At 36.6% G+C, this 24,709-nt stretch overlaps 2 protein-coding genes across 5 annotated transcripts in view; one reads left to right on the top strand and one right to left on the bottom strand.

Annotated features, from left to right (window-relative positions):
* The window catches only part of LOC132699334 (probable methylthioribulose-1-phosphate dehydratase), a 106,266-nt gene that overhangs the window by 48,015 nt on the left and 33,542 nt on the right, over window positions 1-24,709 (bottom strand). Inside the window, exon 2 of one of the 3 annotated variants that reach the window (XM_060665986.1) lies at window positions 22,708-22,849. The exons of the other annotated variants lie outside the window; for them this stretch is intronic. The gene's annotated coding sequence lies outside the window, so the exon portion shown is untranslated. The remainder of the gene's footprint in view (window positions 1-22,707; window positions 22,850-24,709) is intronic. 3 annotated transcript variants of the gene reach the window in all.
* Window positions 1-24,709, top strand: part of LOC132699333 (cardioacceleratory peptide receptor-like) — a 99,403-nt gene that overhangs the window by 44,278 nt on the left and 30,416 nt on the right. The window lies entirely within an intron of this gene.

The raw sequence follows: 24,709 nt of genomic DNA, 5'->3' as shown, positions 1-24,709 counted from the left end.
TTTTACACAACCTTTTGATTATGTGATTATATATATTTTTTTATAGTGTCTGTATACGTTTGGTCTTTACTTGTTATTGTATTTTTTATTCAACAATTCATATACAAATTGTTAAAACATTTGTGTGTTCTTTTTGTTATTGTTGCTGTTATTTCTATTTTGTTATATTACTGAGTTTCGACTTTACAAATACATGTATTTATAGGTGGTCAATAAACGATATCTATCTATCTATCTATCATTATTATTATTATTATTATTATTATTATTATTATTATTATTATTATTATTATTATTATTATTATTATTATTATTATTATTATTATTATTATCTGACAATAATGCTGTTAACCTTTTTGAATTTTGCATGTTCAAAAATCTCCCGATATTGAATTTTATCGTTCCAGCTTTGGCAGTTTTGGGAGATATTTGAGCCGTCCCCTACTTTTTACTAACCGGGTACGTCTGCCATAAGTATCTGTTCCAACTATCTGCTAAAAACGGTTATCAAGATATGATCCAATCAAATGTAAGACATCTAATTTTAATAAAAGTGTCTTATGACGTACAGTGTAAAAGTTTTTGACAAATACACCCACATGGCAAGAATTAACTTTTTATCATTAAGTAGTATGCGGACAAGAGCCTGATAAATTGCTCTATTGGAAGATTCACTCTTTCTAAGCAATAGTCGATCATTTATCGTATATTCAAAAATTTTTCTGATATTTGAAAGAAGAGAAATCGGTCTACAATTTTCTTCTTCGCCTGGATTCCTTTTCTTTTCTATACTGCTTTGATTAAAGCATTTTTTAAAATGTATAGAAGTGTGCCAGTTCTAAAACATAAATTAATACAGTACGAAAGAGGCTTCAAATTAATACATTAGGTAGTAACCGAAATGGTTTTTTTTTTATGAAATACTGATTAGTACGCCCGTATGCTCATTTGAATGCATAACAGTTTCAGAATATACGCATCGAAATGAACAAAAAATGGAAATATGCATTTTTTATGTGGAAAACTATGAGCATTAACGTTATTTTAAATAAAAATAAAAAATAATATAATTAAATCTGTTCTTCAGAAATCTTATAATTTTTACCTATTCCACAGGACTATTTGAATAAATATAAATCAAATAAAAAACAGAAGTTTTTTATTCACAGATACGAATTTATATGAAAATCTAAAACATTAAAATTTTACAGTGTCAAAAAATTATTGGCGGTTATTTGTTTTTACTTTTAATCGTATTTTTTAAATTTGCATAAACTAAAAAAAAAACAAATTTTCTTCTCACCGGAGTATTTTCATTTTCCTTTTTTTTTACTAGTTTATTCAATAAAATTATTAAAATAATAAATTGTTCAGCCTATTCTTTACCTACTAAGAAAAAAAAGTTATAAATATTTAATTAAATTTATTTTAAATTCTTGGATCAAAATTATCTTAAGGCTTTAGATTTTGTATACGCGGTTAATGTAACGATTTAATTATTAAGTTTTAACACAATATCGGATATTTTGAAAAATTTGACTTCGAGCTCGCCCGAAAAAAAAATTATTTAACCCATTTTTTCGGGTGTCTTTAAATACAATAATATTTATCTCTTTTTAACGAGTTCCCCAACTGCATACGATCAAAGCCACGCACGCCATTATGCGGCCGTATAAATTTAAGGGAGCGCAAAATTTACCGTCCATAATATTTCTTTCGCTCGGCCACATAATAATATATCACGCCTCGTATAATAAACAAAATATTATCTAATAAATAAAAAATTTTACGTTGTTTTTATGGGAGTTTATAATTTGGCAAACTGCTTTTTCTCCGTTCTATAGCCGGCCAGATCAAAGCGCGCGCGCTCATCTAAAAATAAAAATAGTTATAAGCGTGACCAGCGCGGAGAAAAGACCGATTTAATAATCCCCTTAATTCACGTCCGTGCTCGACAAAATCGTTTCTCATTTTTGTTTTCCAAATTCTCCGTCAAATCTTCACTCGCCTCACATTCTAAACGCAACTAAAAATGTAATTAATTTATGAAGTTGTCGCTTGCTTTAGAAACTAAAAATATGCGACGTGTGTCAGTCTAGTATTTTTCGTGAATAGGCTAATAAAAAAAATACTCCGACGATGGCCGATAATAATAATAATAATTTTGATAATGGTTTTTATCCGACCATTTTGTTACTTAAGTGTTACTACCGAAGCACTAATGGTCATAGAAAAAGTATAGTATGCAACACGTTGATTACTTTTTAACGAACAAAACGACAAAGGTATAAATAATCCAAATTTTGTTAACATAAAACTTACAAAAAAACGTGTTTATGCAAAATAAAAAAAATAAATATATATAAAATTATTTTTTTTTTACTCCCGTCTGTAAAATACATAATTAAACACCGATCTAGCGTGCGGGAAGCGTCACTTTACCACGTCAGTTTCGTTTCCCACGGATCCCAGGCATTTCGGATATTTCCGGGATTTTACCGCACGGGTTTGGGAGCAGTCGAATGTTTTCGCATATATTCACGCTTTGAATTTTGACGTTCGTCAATTCTGACGGTCATGTCTGTGAATTCGTGTAGTTTTGGAAAAATATACTCAAAAACTCACAGTCGTAGAAAAAGTATAGTATGCAACACGTTCGATGAACTTTTTAAGTCACTCGTTAACACTAGCTCCGCTCGTGTCAAATAAACTCGTGAGTCAAATGCCATTTACCGCACTTGTTACATAATATATAAGGTTGTTCGGAAAGTCATTTCGTTTTTTCCCGTCAGAGGACTTAATTACGTTTTTTCGAAACCAACTTCACACTTAAGCCGCATAACCATTATATGTCTTGAGAGCTGATATTGCAAGGCTTGTGTGTGAAAAAGTTCTATTAATTCTACGCAGTAGTTTTTGGTTGGTGCCCTTTTAAATATGGAGAGCAATAAGCAGCATTTTCGTCATATTTTACTTTTTTACTTCAGAAAAGGTAAAAATGCTGTCCATGCGAGAAAAAAATTGACGGATGTGTATGGAGAAGGCGTGTTAACAATACGCCAGTGCCAGAATTGGTTTGCAAAATTTCGATCCGGCAATTTTGATGTCGAAGATGCACCACGGTCTGGAAGGCCGGTCGAAGCTGACAAAGATGCGATAAAGGCATTAGTTGATGCAAATCGGCGAATAACCACACGAGAGATCGGGGAGAGATTAAATTTGTCGAATTCGACTGTTTATGGCCATTTGAAAGGCATGGGCTTAACCTCGAAGCTCGATATGTGGGTGCCTCATGTCCTTACGGAGCGAAATTTGTGTCGTCGCGTTGACGTGTGTGATTCGCTCCTCAAACGTCAAGAAAATGATCCATTTTTGAAGCGGATTATTACTGGGGACGAAAATGTGTTGTATACAACAATGTTAAACGCAAGAGGTCATGGAGCAGAAAAGATGAACCGGCTCAAAGCGTGTCAAAAGCCAACATTCACCACAAAAAGGTGATGCTCTCCGTTTGGTGGGATGTCAAAGGAATCGTTTTTTTTGAGCTTTTGCCGAACAATACAACGATTAATTCAGAAGTCTATTGTCATCAACTGGACAAATTGAATGATTCACTTAAAGAGAAGAGGCCCGAATTAATCAACAGGAAGGGTGTAGTGTTCCACCAGGATAATGCGAGACCTCACACAAGTTTGGTCACTCGCCAAAAACTTTTACAGCTTGAATGGGACGTACTGCAATATCCACCATATTCTCCAGATCTGGCACCTTCCGACTACTATTTGTTCCGGTCCCTGCAAAATTTTTTGGATGGCAAAACCTTTACCTCAAATGAAGATGTCAAAAACCACCTGAACCAGTTTTTTGCCAGCAAGGACCAAAACTTTTATGAGAGGGGAATTATGTTACTGCCAGAAAGATGGCAAAAGGTGTTGGACCAGAAGGGCCAATATATAATTTAATAAAATATTTATTCATTATACGAAAACTGTCTTTCATGTTCCCCAAAAAAAACGAAATGACTTTTCGAACAACCCAATACTATTAGAGCAGTATTTTGGGGTAGATAAGATGATTTTTTAATAAATTGTAATAAATTATCTTTTGAAAAACTTGGCATAGATAAAGATAGAATAAATAAAAGAACAATGTATTCTTAAAAAAACTGTAAATCCGTATCTAGAAGAAAAATGAAAATAATAGTAATAATAATAATAATACAGTAAAAACAGTTATAAAATATCGAAAGAATAGTCTTCATTTTCTTTTTCTGTCATCTCTAAAATATCATCTTTTTTTTAGTGCGTCTGGCTTGAATTTGCTTTCATCAATTTTCGATTCAGTTGAAATATCTGAGATACTTCGTGAAAGCAAAAATGGAGGAAAAAAGATTTCTGATATAAATAAAAAAAATAATTTTTCTACTCTCGTCTGTAAAATACCTAAGTACACCGGTGTAGATCGGTTCTAGCGTGTAGAAAGCGTCACTTTACTACGTCAGTAATATACTAGCTAAAACGAAGGCTTTGAAGGTAGTGTTAACGGAAACAACGAGAAAAGGAGCAAGTGGTGTTGATAAAATAAAATATTAGTATGATGAAGAACGACATTTTAGTTGTACTTTGGTTAAAATCTATCGTTAACATCGAAGCTCATAATAACGGGATAAACTTTTTTTTTGCCCCAATAGGATCTTTATAAACCATAAACGGCCCAAATTACATTTTCGTCACCGTTGTTGAACCTACCTACAGTGTTTACAAAAAAAGCTTCATCTTTCATCAATCGCTTCCTATCTAATTTACTTGACATCCTTGTCATTGTATTCTGATGAATGGAGACTTTTTCTTGATGACTCAAAGGTAAGTTTGAAAGCCGTTTTTCCCCATAATGGTAATAAGTACCCCTTATCAAAATACTCAAAAGACAAAACTTGGCCGCAAAGAAAAAACTTGACTCCTGGACTGAAAAATATATCTCATAAACTTTTACTGCCAACTGACAAAACTTTTCTGCCACCACTACACATAAAGCTGGAACTCGTGAAAAACAATATCTCAAAACAAAATTTCTTCTAATCAGTGACGTAAAATTGAAAGAAGGAATTTCTGTGTCTTTTGCTTCCTGAATAAACATTGGAATTCTGAAAGTCCCATTATTGTTTTCACTACAATATTCTTGTAATTCGGCCGCTATTATTTTGTGACGTAGTGAGCTGAATTAGCCCGTTTCAATTTTCAAAGTTGAACAACAGCAGCAGCAGAAAAAACAGCTTCGGTGGCTAATAATAAAGCTGACAACTACCGACAAATCAAAAAAAAAATTTTTTTTTGCAAACCAGTGAAATTTGCGATATAACATAAAAATGGATGCCACGTTCGCACCCCATTTTCAAGTTTTATTAAGACACCAAAAAGAATTTTTATAAAAACTTTCGTAACCTCTATGAAACTAAAACTATAATAAACCTTCTTTGCTGATTTTTGTAGATTCTGTTTGTCACAATAACACATCTATGACACAAGCTATATGGTATCAATGGCAACTTTAAACTATAATACTATAAGGAAGTTATGCGATAATGCTTCAGCCACTGTCAGACCCTCTGATCGATTTTCAGAGAAGATTGATATCACATCCGAGGTTCATTAAGGGTAATCTTTGATTCTATATTTTTTCTTTATATTTCTCTCAGTCACTTTTGACTTCTTTAAGCAACACGGTCTTCATCAACATTTCTTTCTATTGTCTTAGTCTTCCGTATGACACTATTTCGGTCATCAAATTGTTTAATTACATTTTTAATTGTATTTATTGAAGGAACTCTTCTACCCCGATATATTTGTCTCGATACTCTGTTTTAACCCTTGCACCGTTTGAATAATATAATTTTATTATTTGGCGTTTTTATTCCTTAGTATATCTTAAGTTATTTAAGTTACGCTGCAGATCTTTAGCTTTTATTAGATGTCAAAAGTGGAACAAAATAAATAAGAACTAAAAGTTCAGATTTTCACGAAATTATATATTTCCACATGACAATTGTTTCGACAACACCGTGTTTTTTTTTAAAAATGATGTTGTTGTCATTTTGACAGCTTGCGATCGTCGTTTGTTTTTTTCTAATATTTGCATAAGTTTATAGAGCAAAAATCTTCGAACTTTCGCATTTACACTTTTTTCGTAACTTTCAAAATTTATCCTGTTGATGGATGTCAAAATGTAATCGAATCGAACATCGAATTGAAAGAATCAAGAAATAAAATTTGTTTGGCAGTGACGAGAGATTGTAACAATAATTTTCATTTTAAGAGAAATCAGTGGCGTATCATAAATGTATGCCACAACGGACATGTGAAATTTCGTACACCCGCCACTGGTGTATTTAAAAAATATATATTTTTGCAAATTTCACCACCCTGTATCTCAAAAGTTAAGACGTTTTCTATTGAACCAAAAAGCGCACTGACATTCAATTAGAAAACCTCCTGTTAAGAACTGCTTAGAGATATTTGTTAAAACACCAACATTGTTAAATAAATTTTAATAAATAACTCTCGGGCCTTTCTCGACTATAGAGCTTCCATCGCGTCGTCGAATTGGGAAAACATCGAAGTCGGCTGGCGGCGGTTTCCGTTCACTTTTTTTTTACGGGAAAAACGGAGCGCGTGGCTTTGGAAGTCGCGTTTATGAATGGCCGTCCCCCCCGGTCCCCACGTCCTTCGTCCAGGAAACATTATTTACGCGTTTCGCGCGGACCGAGCCCCGTTTTTCGAACGGATCGGCCGTAATATAAATCGACCGCGTATAAAATAAATCGCGAGTCGCGCGAAATTTACGTTACGACGTAGTTTTCGCGTTTTTCTATTTTTTTTTTAAATATTTTTTCATTTTAAATAAGGAGTCGCATTAAATTGGATTTATGTCGACGGAACGCGCGCGTAATTTGAAAAACTGGGCGGGTGCGGGGCGCAATTAGGCCGACGCGTCCGCGTTTAACGTATCCACATTTTAACTAAAATATATACAGGGGGATTCGTTAATAATTTGAAATATATTAACTGTAGAGTTCTGACCTCAAAATATTAGCTTCTCAGTGATTTGCGAATTTTTAAAAATTAAAAAGTTACGTATTTTTTGTCATACGACGTTAGCGCCAAAATTTCCCGGCCTGACATAGATGCAGCTCCACTATCACGATAAAACTTTGTCTTCTTTTAATTATATATATCTTAGTAGGCTGCGAAAAAAAATTGAAGTCTTGCGTCAAATAGTTTTTTATTGACAGCATTTGAAACAAGACGTGTCCGAAAAGAAGCTGCAAATAACGCAAATTGAGTATAGAGCAGTCATAAAATTTTTGACAAAAGAAGAGTTAGCACCTAAAATTATTAAAGAAAGGCTGGATGATGTGTACGACCAAAGTTCTCCTTCGTATTCTGTAGTGAAAGAAAGGGCAAAAGGTTTTCGAATGGGGCAGGAGTCCCTTGAAGATGATTCAAGAACTGGTCGACCAGTAGAGGTCGTAACGGAAGATATTGTTGCGATTGTGGAAGAGGTGGTATTGAGTGATCGACGTTTAAAGATCAAGGAAATATCAGAAATTACTAAGCTTTCTGATACAAGTGTTCGTCGAATCCTGCACGATCATTTAGGTATGCATAAGGTTAGTGCAAGATGGGTTCCTAAAAACCTTTCGGCTATTCAAAAACAACGCAGTGTCGAGTGTGCGCGGTCTTTTTTGGAACTCTGTGGGTCGGAACCGAAGCCTGTGATAGTAACTATTGTGACGGGAGATGAAACTATGGTTCTCTGTTATGACCTTCCATCAAAAAAAGAATCAATGGAGTGGCGTCGAAACGGTGAAGCATCTCCAAGAAAATTCGGAGTCTGCCAGTCCACAAAAAAGGTGATGGCCACGATCTTTTGCGATTGTGAAGGAATTCTTTTGATATATCTGAAAGAAACTAATACCACTGTCAATGGTAAATATTACTCAACATAATTACATAAATTGCGAGACTGCATACGAGGAAAACTGACCAGAGGCGTGCGTCTTTTGCACGATAATGCACCTGTCCATACTGCTGGTGTTGCACAAGCTGCCATTTTAGAGTGTGGATTGCAACAGATAGATCATACTCTCTATAATCCAGATGTGGCCCCCAGTGACTATTATTTGTTTGGATATTTGAAAAAGGACTTACGTGGACGGCGGTTTAACGACAAAGTTGAGTTAAAAGAAGGTGTTTTAGTTCATTTTGCAGACAAATAAAAAGAATATTTTTTTAAAGAGTTGTTAATAAAGAGATGTATTGAAGAGATTGTATTGAAGTTAAAGGGGATTATATTGAAAAATAATAAAAAATTGTTACTCTACTTTGTTTCTTTCATATTACTGTATTAATTACCGATTCATCACTCCAAAGTTATATTCTTTAATTAAATTACACACACAAACAGCATGTCCCAATCAGGCATGTAGTTTCTTTTGTAACAGCGCCATTAGTTAAATTTTCAACAAGATTAATTAAAATTTTAGAATATAATACTGCCTTTAAACCTAGATATATGACATTAAAGACATAAAAATTCCTACTAAGGCAATTCTAGTTTGATTGGATGCTCAAAACTTATTTCCTAGCATTCCACCAATTGACGTAACAAACATAATAGACAATATTCTTGCGCAGAGACAAGTTATCAGTTTGTTTAGACCAAAATTATTTTGAATTTAATGGTCAATTTATATTGCTAAAGAAGGATTAATTATGGTAAACCCACTTAGTCCACTACTTGCATGGACAATTTAGAAAATATCATACATCAACATCCTCTGAGTAAAGCATTTCTCTGGTGGTATAGATATGTAGATGATGTTTCACTGTAACCGAACGACAACTGCAGTCCTTTTTGAATCATATTAATTCGCATAAAATTTACCATAGAGACTGAGCAAGATAATTCTCTAAACTTTCTGGACTTAATTATAACTAAACTAGAGAACAAGTTAGATTTTTCCATTTACCATCAACCGTCACACACGGACACAATAGTACATCATAACTCAAATCACACTCACAAAATGTCTGCCTGTTATGCTTTTATCAACAGACTACTTAATGTACCATTTTCTACAGAAAATTTTGAAAAAGGATTAAATATTTATATTAAACAAATGATAACTAAAACGCAGTTGCAAAGAACTCTGAACTCTATCTACCCCATATTAAACATCGAAAACAAAATTTATAAAACAATAAAATACATAAGAGAACCTAGCACCCGATATATCTATCCAAATTTGGTATTAATATTGCTTCTAAAACTGAAAACACCATAGGACATTTTTTAAAAAACAAAAAACTAAATTACGAAAAACTCAAAAATCCGGAGTCTACAAGTTGAAATGTGGATCTTGGGCCAAAATTTGTATCGGACAAACATGTAGGTCATTTAAGAAACGCATTAAGAAACATAAAAGGGAGTATAAAAATAAAAGTTCGGATTCTACAACGCCATTCAATTAAATTCAGAAATGCACAACTTTGACCATAAGTTTGATATTTTACATGCTGATATTTTATATATAAGTGTCGAAATATAGTCATATTTTGTATTTGATAAAGGCACGGTGTTGCCGAAACAGCTGTCATAAAGCATTAAAAACTGTGAAAATCTGAACATTTTTGTTCTAATTTAATTTGTGTTAAATGGATTTTCATCAAGTAAAAAAAAACCTTAGTCCGATTCTTACTGGATTATGCAAAGTAAACGTTTCTAGCTACTACCACAGACTTACGAAGGGTAAAGTGCCCGATTCCTGCGCCACTGACAGAATTGGCGTATTAGTACACAATCTTCCTTTGTAACGATAAAATCGCTAATTTTGGAGATGTTCGAAGCTAAACATAAAGGTGCACAATTATTTTGGCCCTCAAAAGAACCTAAATAAAAAAAGCAATTTTAATAACACGGAAATATTAAGAAACGCATTTGGTCTATGCGATTTACAGTTAAAATATTTTAGATTATTAATGGATCACCCTGTGTATTATTAACGGCTCAATTCATTTAAAAAGTCGACTACATATCTCAAGAATTATTATTAGACTGAATTTGAGGCAATTAGGGTGAGGCTAATTAGACTGGATCATATAGCGACTAAACATATAGAGGCCCGATAATAGAGAGGTCCATTCAACATGCGCATGCGCGAGATTTAAAATTTCGTTTTTAACCAATGAACTTGGGACAATCAAAAAATCAACATTGCCGCTGACGGATCGTCAATAAGTTTGCATGCAGCTTTTTTAACGCAGTATTTTCTCAACATATGCCTTGATCTCTATATATGTTCTGGGAAAACGAGTTAAATCTGTTAATATCGTTGTTTAGAAAGAAAATGGCGCAAAATGCAGGTTAGTGCGCTACAAATCGTTACCTTCCCTACGAAAATATTTGTATTGTAGTATTATCTAATGGGTATATGGGCCGAATCCAATGGTAACATAGACGCCGTTTATGATTTTTTTCCCTAAGCTACCAAATTTTCTTATTTTGAATTTTTGGATTGATATTAAAAAGTATTTTTCATGCCCCCACCCTGTTCCCAAATTCGACCGGTTTTGCAGGAATGCCAAAAAATTAATAATGTTTTTAAACGTTACCATCATTTGGATTATTTCATACAATATGCCCTAAAAGAATTCAACCTACAAAGTCAACTGTGAACAGAAATACTGGGTTTGTAAAAGCCCGCCAAAGAACAGGGGTTCTAAGTGTTTTATTGTCTACTATCGATAATTCATAAACTTCGACAATACAATTAGCTACGCATAATAGTTGTAGTCAGTTACGAGTGAGAGCAGTTTGGCCAAAAAACCAGTATAAAAGGTACATTTCCTTAAGGACCTGTCTAAAGATGATCCAGAACGGTGTATGGAATTTTGTGGTCGTGTTATGAATGATTTAGTTTTAAATCCAAAGTGTTGGTCAAACGAAAGTTACCACTGGATTATGGAAAATGGTACCCAACATCCTCAAAAACTAAATGTATGGATTGGAATACCTTGTAGAAATATTATAGGGCCTTTCAGTGTTATTCTCAACGGTAAAAAATATTATACCTTTTTATGGATGCAAAGTTATTCCCCAAGTGTACAAAACCCAACCTTAGAAGAGTGGATAAGAGCCGAAATTCGAAATATAATACCGAATACTCTCCAAAATAATTAAATTAATAAATAAAAAATTAAAATAAAAATCTTTGTTTTTATATAATTTTTATTGTTATTTAAGTTTACCAATTCGTTAAAATCAGGAATTATGTCGGTCACAAATTAAATTCTACTTTATTGATTAAATATGTAATTATTACCATTTTTTGTTATTCATGCAAAAACGGTGATCCATTTGACCTATCTAGACGATGGACATAATTTCAGAAAAGTACTTGAGGCAATAGCACAAAACAATTTCCTCGCAGAGCAACGGCTAAACGTTCCTAGATATTAGTTCCCTCATTAATTTTTAAATCTAATGACACATAGATTTTTTCGAGTTCAATGTCCTACGGGTGGGCGAGTGCCCTCGACTTACTTGCCGACTTGGTAAAACGTAAAAAAGAAGAAGAAAAATGTTCTACGCTTAAGATCGGTAAACTGCCACAGAACAACGTTATTATCGAGTCGGATCCCTCGAAAGAATCGCAGACATTGCCGAATCTTTTTTTTTTCAAGCGACTCGTTGCATAACGGTGGTGTACCAGGCACGTCCGTATATGGCGCCCCGTAGATCACGCCGCGCCCGACAAAAATAAAACCCGAAAAATAAACAATACGCGGACTCCTCTTTCGTCCGTAAATTGAAATATCTAAATAAGGAATACGGCCCATTATCTCTCTCGCGTTTCGCCCGTCACTGATTAATGACCCCCTCCCCCCCTCCCAACACCAACGACGAAAATTGATCCCGAAATTAAATACGAACCACTCGGCCGTAACTCGATCTTGTCGTCGGTTAACTCTTTTTTCGACAGTGTTCATCAATGACATTGTATAAAAAAATCTCCATCCGATAAGCCCTTTTGCGTGTTATGGAGTCGACATGTCCATCATGCTCTAACAGCGCACCGACAGGCATCGCGGATTTTGTAAATTCTGAAGAAAGTTCTTTGACGACGTCATAACACAGTAAACAGATATCAAAGGTAGGGACGAGTTATAGTTGTTGCGTCAGTATTTGGCCGTTAATTTGATTGTTTACTGTGAATAATAGTGATTTGTAATACCAGGGTGCGCAAATACCAATAACGGTACAGAAATAAATACTCGCAATTTCAAAAAAATGACTTGATCATAGAAAATTTGATAATGTGGTGAATATTTCGTTTATTTAGACGACAAAACGACAACTATTTTAATTTTTACTTAAGAATTATTACAAACTTAAAACAAACGAACTTTAATTTCTCTTATTACACATTTTATTTTACGAAGGAGGGCTGATAAGTTTCGGGCCTGATAAGACTTCTGCTGTATTCCTCGACTTAATTTCCAGAAAGACTAAGACAGAAATTTCTCTTTTTCTTTTCTAGTTTATAAACCGAAACGTCCAGTTCCCCAAAATATCCGCTCATCCATCTAACTTCCTCGTGGCTATTAAATCTTTGTCCACCAAGCAAGTTTTTGAGGTTAGGGAACAGAGCGTGGTTGCTGAATACTAAGTCTGGCGTATAAGATGGATGAAGAAGCAATTCGAACTTTAATTTACGAATTTTAGCTGATGCAACTATTGACGAATGTGCTGGTCTCGGTGCTGGTGCTGAAAACAAGTTTCTTTCTGCCTGACGTCGTCGTTTTTGCTCTAGTTCTTTGGTCAATCGATCCAATAAGGTAATCAAGGTAATCGACAATAGTATATTATGCAACAAGTGCGGTAAACGGCATTTGACTCACTAATTTATTTGACACGAGCGGAGCGGAGAAGAGCGAGTTTTTAATAAACGAGTGAGTTAAAAAGTTTACCAAACGTGTTGCATACTATACTTTTTCTATGACCGTTATTTTTTTGCAAAACAAACATTCACTGACATGAACGTCATAATTGACAAACGTCAAAATTCAAAGCGTGGGAAATATCTCCGAAAACATCCGATCGCTCCCAAATCTGTGTGGTAAAATCCCGGAAATATTCGAAATGGCTCGGATTCGTGGGAAAGGAAACTGACGTGGTAATGTGACGCTTCCCGCACGCTAAATCGGTGTATAATTAGGTATTTTACTGACGGGAGTAGAAAATAGTATATTATGCAACAAGTGCGGTAAACGGCATTTGACTCACGAGTTTATTTGACACGAGCGGAGCGAGGTAAAATCCCGGAAATGTCCGAAGTGGCTCGGATTCGTGGGAAAGGAAACTGACGTGGTAAAGCGACGGTTCCAGCACGCTAGATCGGTGGGTAATTAGGTATTTTACAGACGGGAGTAGAAAAAAATATTCCCCTTGCATCCCAATAAACCCTCGCTAAAACCTTGTTAGTTGACAAAAGTTTCCTTTGCTTTCTTTGGGGCTGGTTCACCGGTTGCTGTCCACTGTTTTTTTTTTTATTTTCCTAGTTATAAGTAGGCGTTAAAAATCATAATTATTGAGTGCCAAATGCTCACTTGAAACAGTTTTCCTTATCAACCTTTGCTAAGAGGCGACACCGAGAGCTTCCTTATGTACAAAATATTATTTGAAATAGCTTTTTTGAATTCAGAAACCTATCTTCTAACCATTGAATATGATGCAGTTCAGTGTGTCATCTACCTCCTCTTTAAGTTCTGAAGAAGCAAACATGTTGATTGGCGAAACGTCAGCAAGTTGGATTTATCAACAACCGACGCAGTCAAATTAAGACTAGTTAATTAATTAATCTGAAAATTTATACGTAACCTAGTTAAGAATAACACTGTAGAATGCCATTTATATGGAAGCGTCATTTCTCCATCTACCAGAGACTTATCAACCGACCCTCGCATACCATAGTAAGATAATAATGATAGTATGTTAGCTTTAAATATTTAATTAAATAACTCAACATATTAATTATAATATATAATTTGTCTCAAAATGGTTAATTTTGTTATTGTTTGTTATTGTTGTGCATTCAAATGTACAAAGAAAGCATGCTGATTTTGGTATGTTTTTTTTTTTCAATTTTTTTCAAATTTTTAAAGTTTAAATGGCATACCATACACACTTATATAACAAAAAAACAACAATATGTATATGTATAATTAACACACCACAACGGCGGGTGCTCATAAGTGCCATTGAAGAGTGCGAAATCGGCAACGTTCCGAGTTAAGAGGGAGACTGACTCTTTTTATCCGTGTTGATGTTCAAGTTAGTGGATTTAACGTGACTGGCGTTCACCAACCAAAACTTAGTTGCAAACACGATCATACAACGGAAACAATAGCATCCCCCACCGGAGTTAATACGATTCGTAAACTAAGGCGAAGCGATTTCGCATAATCTACCCCAAATTATAGTTCCGGTGGTGGTGGCGATGATGGGGGGGAGGGGGGACAGGTCAACGGCTCTGGTGTAAAGCGATTGGGGTCAAACACATCGCCCGGAGTTTTGGACAGTGATATCCCCGGCCATTATCCGGGCCGTTTTATATTAAAAAACCCATTTCGGACATTACAATAACAATCCTCTCGTCCGTCGGTTTTCTATCCCATATCCGCGGTTCGTTAAGCCGAAAATGTAAACGGTCCGACCGTTCATCCTCTTTATCGAGAGGGAAGCACTTTGGCGTCACTCGACTGATGCCAGAATGTAAATAAATTGTTACAGAGAGCATAACTAGCCTAATAAAAAAAACAAGGCGACGATAGGAAGTTGTTTCGTATCGTTTCATCCTTGTCTGCTGCGAGAGATTTTTAGGTACTCTTTCTTTCTACATTTATCGTACGGAATCAATCTTTGGATCCGTCTTTTGAAGATCCGTTCCAAGACGCTTTATTTCTTATAAGTTTTTAATTTCGATTATAGTAGGGTTATTACCCTTTATTTTTAACTTGAAAAACACTGCGGAAAATTTCTGCTTTTCGAATATATCAATTAAATTGCCTGCAAAGACACCGTTTGAGATAAACAATTGCTTCGAATCACCTCCTGCCACAACAAACAAGTGTGAGCTAGATTTATAAACAATCTGTATGTGCAAGTCTTAAGGAAAATAAAACAATTAAAGGGAAAAAAATGAAACAAGCACGAAGTTTAAATCGAGAAAGGGCTTTATAGTTCATGAATATAATTTTGTGGCAAATGTTGTATAGGATTTATAGCGCAATGGAATGAACTAAGGCCCATTAGCATACTACCAAGGCACTGTGCTTGTGCCTTTGGATTACTCCAAAGTTTTTGACAAATTAAATAATGAGTTGCTTTTGGCTATCCTGCGCTTCGTTAGTTTCTGGGAAAAGTTATATGAGGAATAGGATTCAGTTTGTACAAGCTAGAGAAATTTCGTTTAGTGGTGTACCCCAAGGTTCAATATTTGGCCCACTTCTTTTTGCTATTTATATCGGGAACATATTATTTCTTCCGTTTAAGGTTACGGTTTCGGGGTTATGCCTCACCTCCTGTGTAAATAATATACAACAATGTTAATAACAAAACTCTAAATCTTATCCTCTTACGCTGTTACTCCTTACTCGTAATCTTTGCTTTTATGTTATTCGTTTTGCACACTACTTCTGTGGTTTCATTAAAAATTATTTGATGTCATCTTAAAATAATTTATCTCAATGGTTTGAGTTTTCCATCCATCTATTACTCTAGGTATTGAAACAGCTGTACTTTGATCAAACCATAAGGGCTATTGCAATTATTATGATCTTTAAAATAATTGAGCACTCTGTATCATTGAAATAAAGCAATTTAGCTTGAACTTTTTCCATAGAGTAAGGCAAAGAATATTGATCATCATGATATTTAGGAACACTCTGCAAAATGTAAATAATAAATATAACAACAATAGTCTTTATTGATATTTTGTAATTTTTTTTTGACAAAATTAAGTTAAGTTAAGACAATAACATCTCAAAAGGTGAAGTATAGCTTAATAGCTTTATACAGGTAGTGCTTATAGCTGTACAGCTTGATCTCAGCTGTTCTACATTAGCTATTTTTCGAACATTGCAATTATAAAAGCTAAATAATAAGAGTCTAAACCTCATACCTGGTAGAACAATAATTTAGGACAGAGAGACTTTCCTAATTTAAACAGACATACCTTTTTTTTTTCTTAGATACTAGGGCGAAATTGGATTCAGAATATTTATTCTGTGCTGTGCTGTGCTGCACTGTGAATTTCATATGGAAACATGAAACGATCCCGGTAAAGAATATTTTATAAAAATAAATACAAAATTTTTTTGGTAAAAATTGAGACAGTCAACTAATTTTCAACTGAAATATTTTTTCTGATATACTAAAACTAATGACATCTGCAGCTTTCTTTGATCTAACTGCTACATATGATACTGCATGGAGGCAATGTGGAATCTCAAAATTTCTACAAACTCTACCTTGCTTGCAGATGACCAACCGACTAAATGAGATGCTTAGCATTCGACTCCTCGAGGTGATTATCCATAATGCAATGAACATACAGTTGAAACTCAATAACGTAGTCCCCCAGGGATCGGTGCTAGCTCTACATTACCGATAGTTTGGATTCACAACAGCACAGCAGCATAGAAATAACAGGGGGGGGGGGGGGCTTCTTTGATTCTTTGATTATCGTGGCATAGTGGCATAGTAGATCAAGAGTTCTTACCACAAGGTCGTACGGTCAGTAAAGAGTATTACCTTGAAGTTATGCGCCGTTCACGGGAAGCAATACGAAGAAAACGTCCGGAATTGTCTCACTCACTCTGTTCCTAAAAACTCCAAAACTCAAGAAACCCACGAAAGGAAGGAGGTTTGGAAAGATTAAAGGGATAAAGAGAAAATCGCTGGAAAAACTCAAGGCTCTACCAGAAATGCTTCGATTATTTTGAAGGGGACAACATTAATTTTGATGACCAAATTAATACTTTTTGGTAAAACACAGTACTTTTTGAACACACCTGGTATATCTTCTATATAAATTAGAAATGTGGCCACATACTATGATAGCACAAAACTGATAGTGAGAAAGTAGAGGGTGTTAAATGAGACACGAATTAGAAATTATTATTATAAAAAAAGAAGATGCCCCAATCCCCTCGCCACAAGTCGCGTTTTTCTCTTTCCCTTCGATGTTGGGCTATTCGTTTCCCATCGAAACGCCGGAAACTTCGATTAACACGCGTGACAATTAATGTCCAGCGCGACGCCATGAAAATTTAAAAGCGTGAGCGACGCGGCCATACGCCATACATTTAAATCGACGACCGGTAGATGTCGCGGGGCGGCGTTGCCAGATCGTCAACCGTTCGCTCTCACGTCACCGAATCGGCCTCTAATTATCGTCGTTATCGATAAAAATGTTGTCGCGCGTTTCTTTGAGTAACTTTTGCAATAACCCGGCTTCGGAAAGTTCTCGCGTAACGAACAAAAGGAAGGCCTTTTGTTTTTCTCGTCCGGAGGCGACGGGCTAATTAAAATCTCCCATTTACGGAATGCGCAATTTGCTTATCAGACGACTCGGCGCAATAATAACGCGACGTTCGCAAAGGTATTCCGTTAGAAAGGCCTAACGCGCGCCCTCCTCCCGCCCACCCCCTTCGCCGCCCGATCGGTTATATTAATTCACGACCACCGTGATTTATGTCGCGGAAAACGGCCGATTGTTTCGCGCGTTCGCGAGCAAAATAACGAACGACCGGTCGCTACGGCATTTTTAATACGTCGCTCATTCGCAGAATGCCGTCGTCGGTATGCCCCGCTGACTAGTAACGCGATCGCAATCGATTACCGGCTCTAAAACTACCCCGAACTATGATTAAATAATAAGACCTGAACTGCCAGTAAGAAAATTTAAACTGACATCGAGCTATATGCCCGAATTTATATTTAAACTAGCACCGAACTAATTTAAACTTACTTACTTACTTATTGGTAACTTAGTTTTCCATTTAAACTGAAACTCCAACCACAAACTGCCATCCAGCTTTATACTAATTCGAATTTGCACTTAAACTTACCCTAATCATTATTTTAATTAAGATTAAACCGAAACTCCAACCATAGGAGGAAAACGTTTAAACTGCTACTAAGCTACTCTAAATTAGCATGCAACTTAATAATAATTCTAACTGACCCCGGAACTACAAAGGAAAAACAGTTCAAGATTTAAACTACTTTATTATTTTATACTAATTCCCACGTCCATTTAAATTGTTCCTAGATTTATTTAAAGTGACAATCCAACTCCCAGTATGCTACTTTAAACTGGCATCCAGCTATACTTTAATTCCAATTTGAATTAAAATTGGTACTGATCGAATACAATCTGTAACCCCAATCATAGGATTAAAAACGTTGAAAATTTAAATAGAGAGTAAGCTACTTTAATTTGATCTATGCACTAAATCCAATTTCCGTTTAAACTGACACTGAACTAACTAAAAAAAATTAAACTGCCAGTAGGCTATTCTAAATTGACATCCAGCTAAACATTAATCCTAATTTGCATTTCTGACGCTGAACTAATTTAAACGGACATGGGATGAAGATTGAAACTAACATTAAACTTGATACAACTATCAATTTGTATTTAAACTAGCAGCCATCTAATTTAAACTAATAATACTGGTAACATACTTTAAAGTAACATTCAGTTATATCCTGATCGCAATTTGCATTTGGACTAACATTAAGCACTGTTTTTTAATTTTATATGATTTAAACTGATATCCAAGTATATATTAATTTCTATTAAAACTAGCACGGTTAATTTAAACTGACACTTATATTATAAAATTCCTATGATTGAAACTATAAGCTAGTTTAAACTGATTTCCAACATAATTACATTAAATACATTACTAAAGGAAATTTCAGAAAACCAATTGACCAAACTGATTCGAAGGACGGAATATAATAAGCGAAAATAATGAAAATTAATGCCAAGACGTCCAACGGACTTATTTACTTTGAGTGTAACGCTCGGTTAGCCCCAATCGAATCCCAAAATCCTGGTCGTTTCAAAGCGATTACAGTGCGACGAGCTCGTTCGAGACGAAAACTTTCCAAATCAAAATCCAATCCAAAACTCTTACGTTGACATTCGGCAAGTTCGCGTATCAGGGGCGTACCCGAGGGGTAGGGATGCACATCGAAAGGCATATAGCCGCGTTGCTTGTGGTCAACGGCGAATAAATTTTTTTACGCTCCCCTTGTAATTTAGAATCCAGCCGACGGCGGTCTGTTATGAAGGACCGGCATAATATTTCAAGCCTTCCGCCCCTTTTCGACCCCCCGGGGGCGGTAGTAAATGCGATCGGGCGGAACTTTTTTTTTGCTTGCTTCGCCCAGCCAACAAAAACTTATTTCTGTGAAATTTTATTGCGCGTGACTTTTTTTTACGGCGCAGTCGGTAGGACGGGGCGGCGCATACCCGCGGCGGCTGAGATAAAACCATGTTTACTCGTCATGTCGCAAAGTGGCTGCGACTCTATTTCGGTGTAGAGATTAGAGAACAAAGATCTGGAAGCACCCGAGAACAAAGAACTCGGGTAATACCCGAATATTCGTATAGGGTTTCGGTAATAAGACAAGATGCGAAGCTCGTAATATAAGTTTTAATAAAATCCCGAAAGTATAATGGGGAAAGGCGTACGCGTGGAAAGTTTGCCCGTGCCGCGTCCGTAAAATAAGGAGAAACGTTGTAATCCTAAGATACAAAAACTGATTTTTTGTCTTGAGATTTGCTTCGCACAGAATGTCGTTCGAAATGTTTTGGTTCGGTAAAATTTTTAGATCCTAATTTGAAATCGTCGTCTTCAAAAATTACTTTAATTAGTAGAAAAATATTTGTGTGTGTGTGTGTGTGTGTGTTTTTTTTTCTTCGGTGGGGTGGAAGGGGAGAGGTGCAACAACTTCTAAATACTGTAAGTAACCCGTAAATCCAAAAACGCGTAAGAACTTAAATTTGTAAAAATAGTTTTCGGAGTCACCCCAAATTAGAAAATCAGAAAAATTATTATTAAATTTGGAAAAAAATCTAATAATTTTTTTTCTAAATTCTACTCCAACCAGCTCAAGTCAGGTAATGTTTTAAATTTTAACGTTTAATAACGCGCTGCTGTCAGTTTACATTTAAACTGACACTGAACTAATTTTAACTGAACATTCATAGTAGAAAAAAACGTTTAAACTCTAAATTATAGCAATACCAATTTGCATTTAGCTGAGGATTATACGGAAAAAATGTATACGATTTAAACCGTCATTGAACCCTATACTAACATCGTGACGTCATGATCCCCGAGATGACCTTCTTTGATAAATTGACCTTTCTCTTCCCATCAAGGGAAGATTGGAGAGAGGGCAGAGTCGGCTCCTGGGATGGACTTGTCTGGTACACGGACGGGTCCAGAATGGGAGATCTGGCCGGAGCTGGAGCGTACTGCGAGACAACGGGATCAAGCTTGTCGGTCCCTCTGGGTCAGTACTGCACTGTGTTTTAGGCGGAAATTTTCGCTTTATTGATGGCGGCCAGAGAGGTGCTTCGGCTCAACTACGGAAGCAGGAGAGTCTTCTTCTGCTCGGATAGTAGAGCTGCACTCATGGCGCTGAAGTCGGTGCGTACGCGCTCCTTGTTGATAAAGGAGTGCAAAGGGGTACTAAGAAGGGTGGCTGAGGAGAGAAAGGTCACGTTGGTCTGGGTCCCGGGTCACACCGGTGTCCGGGGCAATGAGGCAGCGGACGCCTTAGCCAGGGAGGGTTCCTCGCATAGGCATATAGGGCCAGAGCCCCGCTTGGGGATCGCCCCGTGTGTGAGGCGGGGAGCTCTCGAAGCCTGGGCGAGAGACCGGGCCGCGGGGGACTGGAGAGTTGCTCCGGGAATGAGGCAGGCGAGGCTTATGATGGATGGGCCCGCCCTTCCTCGGACCAGGGAGCTGCTTAGACTGACCAGGAGGGAGTGTAGAGCACTAACAGGGGCCTACACAGGACATTGCAGGCTTAGGAGGCATCTCTGCTTGCTAGTCATTGGAGACGACCCGGAGTGTAGGTGGTGCATGGAAGGGGAGGAGACCCCGTATCATCTGCTCACCGAGTGCCCTGCCTTGACATGGGCAAGATTGGGAGTCTTCGGAACGGCCCTGATCGATCCGGACTCAGTGCACGGTATTGGGCTAAAGGAGTTGCTGACCTTCTACAGGAGGGGCGGCATTCTGGACGCCCTCTAGAGCGGCCTGGGGGCACAACGGGCCCATCTGGTGGCCTAAGTGCTTAGACGCCCGCGAGGGCGCCCCCCTTTAATACCAATACCAATAATACTAACATCAATTTGTATTTAAACTAACAGTCAACTGATGTAAAATTTATAAGATTTAAATTGTGAGTGATCTACTTTCAACTGACATCCAGCTATATACTAATCCTAATTTGCATTTCAACTCACACTAAACATTGTTTTAATTTAATTTGGTTTAACTTATTAACCTCATACAGTTATAGGAAAGAAAACTGAAACGATCTAAAATGACATCCAATTATACTCCAATACCTCGATTTGTATTTAAACTAGCAATCATTTCATTAAAACTGACACTCCCGCTAAAATGAAGGAAATTATTATTAAAACTGCTGGTATAATCTAGCTGATTCCTAACTTAGTAGTTTTATCATTTAATTTGCCCAGCCTAAATTTTAAATTGGTTCCTATGATCCTGTAATAGTAAAACAGTATTTTACGCACATTTTGGTTCTGTTCTAGTGGGGCGGATATTTCCACTGACTTCCCTAACGTTTGTGTTCGGGCGATCAAAGTGTATTGTGTGTTTCGCAGTTTGGAAAACAAACCAATAAAGGCACCCCCCGAAAAAAAAGGCGGTCGGGCAAATAAAACGAAAATTAGGAGAGATGTTCCCCGGCTTTGCTGTCGTCGAAATTACCCGCCCATTCTTTATCCAGGTTCGGGGTATTGGAACTATACGGCAGTAAACAAAGGGTGAAACGGTTATACGGGCAATCAGACTGACGTTGTTGCGATATTAAAATGTATAGTTTAATTCGAATTATATCGTTGACATCTTGGCCGCCGTTAAACCCTAATTATCCTTTCGGGGATAAGAGGCCCCTAAATATAACCTTTTCAGAGATGGTTATGTTATTATTATAAGAAATTTGGCCATTTCTAGCAGACTCTGAGGTGCAGTAATCTTTCCCGCGCATTGTTTCGCTCTAATAGGGTTACAAATAAACACTTGTAAAATGTAAAAATTTTGACCAAGAATATCAGAAACCTAAGGATGTAGAGATTAAATTAAATATCTTTCGGTAAGTTTGTGAAATTTTTTTGATACCTGCAATTGCGGAAATATCTGGAAATACGGTACTAAAATCGAACAACAGTTAAGTGGATATAACTTTACAATCCAGTGGCGTGCGATGATTGATTAGTAACAAGTGCACCCGTAACGATGCATCTCCCACTACGTTCGAAAAATGGACGGTCTCGTTTAAATTTTCTTATAATGAATAATGCCCCACCTCAACTGTATACCCTCGCGTCTCCGTGCCCACGAAAGTTGTCTGACTGCCCCGGTATTGTTGGGGGGCGATGGGGTGGCGGTGGTGGGAGGTCGTCGTTCAAGGGGGACCCAGTCCAAATAGTCGCGACGGATAATCAAGGCTGCAATTAAGTTTCGATTTACTTTACGTCTGTCGTCGCACGCACTTCAAGTGTCGATTATTCGACGTTTCCCGACATTTGCCAAACTGTATAATGTATATATACGATTTCCATGGAGCGACGGTGACGGTTATTATTTATTTATCAACGTGTCTAGCCGCATGTACAAATTACAATAGAATAATCAAGAAAAACAACAAGATCTGCATAGGCCATGCCGCTAAGAAAAACATACAAAATACATTTAGTTGCAACATCTAAAGAAAAACTATCATAAAGGAAGATAAGCGAGAGTCCTAACAACTGGTTCATAAAGCGCATAGAAGGTCATCTTTTGTGTTTTCTTCCACAGAAAAACAGTTAGCGACGGCTCCTTGTTTTTACAGTACACTCAAGATGTGAATTCATAAAATCGACACTAGCAATTTATCTTCTGCTACTTTTCCCAAAAGGATGAAAAATCCAAACCTCAGCAAAATACCCAGATTGTATCGGAAAATCTTCTGGAAAAACCTAAAGAAGACAAACTATTATAATAATAAACAGAGATAAGCGAGAGTTCTCACAAAAGATCCACAAGGCCCAAAGAAGCTCATCTGTAGAGCTATTTTAAAAATCAGGTAGAGGCAACCAATTGTAGAGTTGATGATTTTGGGTTTTCTTCGAGAGAAAAGGGTGTGTCATAAGTTGAGTGTATCAGTCTTCTTAGTGCAAAAGAACGTAGTAACAACTCCCATCCATACTCCATGCAATTAACTTCTGTTACGTTTCACAAAAGATTAAAAATCCAAAGCTCAGCAAGGCACCCAGATCCCAGCTTTGATCGCTTAATATGATAAATACAATTATTGATAGCCCTAATGTTGTGGAATTTCATTGTATTTCACTTTGACATCAGAGTCAACCAATAATGCCAAATACCAAAACCGGTTTTTGAAAATGGATTGATATTTCCCCATCTAGAAGTTATACCATGGTGAAGAGTTCTTTTTGATAATACACAATACTGGAGAGACAACCACATAGATAACTTCAACTCATCAGCAGAAATAAATAAAGTAAAAAGTAACATCATTGATGTCAGGAGAAATAAGGTGTGTACCCATTTATTGAAATAACTCTTTTAACAAGGTTCATTGAATAGAAAATATTTTACCCAAAATTGAGGATTGGAGAAACGAAAAAAATTAATTATATCAAAAAAAAACTCCCCACTACGTCTTATGAACCGATGAGAAGCAAGTTAAAGTAAGTTCTTTGACAGCTGGGGCAGACCATTCGGATCTTCCGATGCAATATGCCCACACATCTTCCCTCCTTACCTCCCCTAAGCTGGGAAGCTCGGGGTCAATGAATGATGATGAATATAAGTTTTATCCTCTTTTAAACACTCTGCTCTAAAAGACAGCTCCGGTTCAAGGAACCCTGTATTTACCACCTGCAAGAATTGAAATTGGTGTTTAACTCGCATCCCAATAAACTTTTAACGAAGGGTTCGGGTGAATAACCCCTAGTACACGGAATCCGTTTTGCCGATCAAAATTTGTCTCGCGTTTGGAAAGTTAGCAACTCGACGTTAAGGTTTCGATTTGATTTGACGGACGGAACAACAACGAACAACAAAACAAAAGAGCCCGGAGTTGGTCCGGGACCCGATATCATCATCATCGTCGCCTTCTCGTGTTCTTTGATACTAAATTTACAATTATCTCGACGGCCGTTTCTCCTCAGATAATTAGGAAAATAATTGAAGCCGTCTGACGTAATTAACTTCGTAAACGTAAGAAGTTATCTGCGAGTGGGCAGGGAAAGGGATGGAGAGAGAATCGTAAATCACCCGATAGTCAAACCGGGGAGACG

The sequence above is a fragment of the Cylas formicarius genome, unplaced genomic scaffold (genome assembly GCF_029955315.1).
Source record: "Cylas formicarius isolate icCylForm1 unplaced genomic scaffold, icCylForm1.1 PGA_scaffold_3__17_contigs__length_32017465, whole genome shotgun sequence".
NCBI classification, from domain to species: Eukaryota; Metazoa; Arthropoda; class Insecta; order Coleoptera; family Brentidae; genus Cylas; species Cylas formicarius.
The sequence above is the reverse complement of the archived record's forward strand: the minus strand, read 5'-3'. Positions and strand labels throughout refer to the sequence as shown.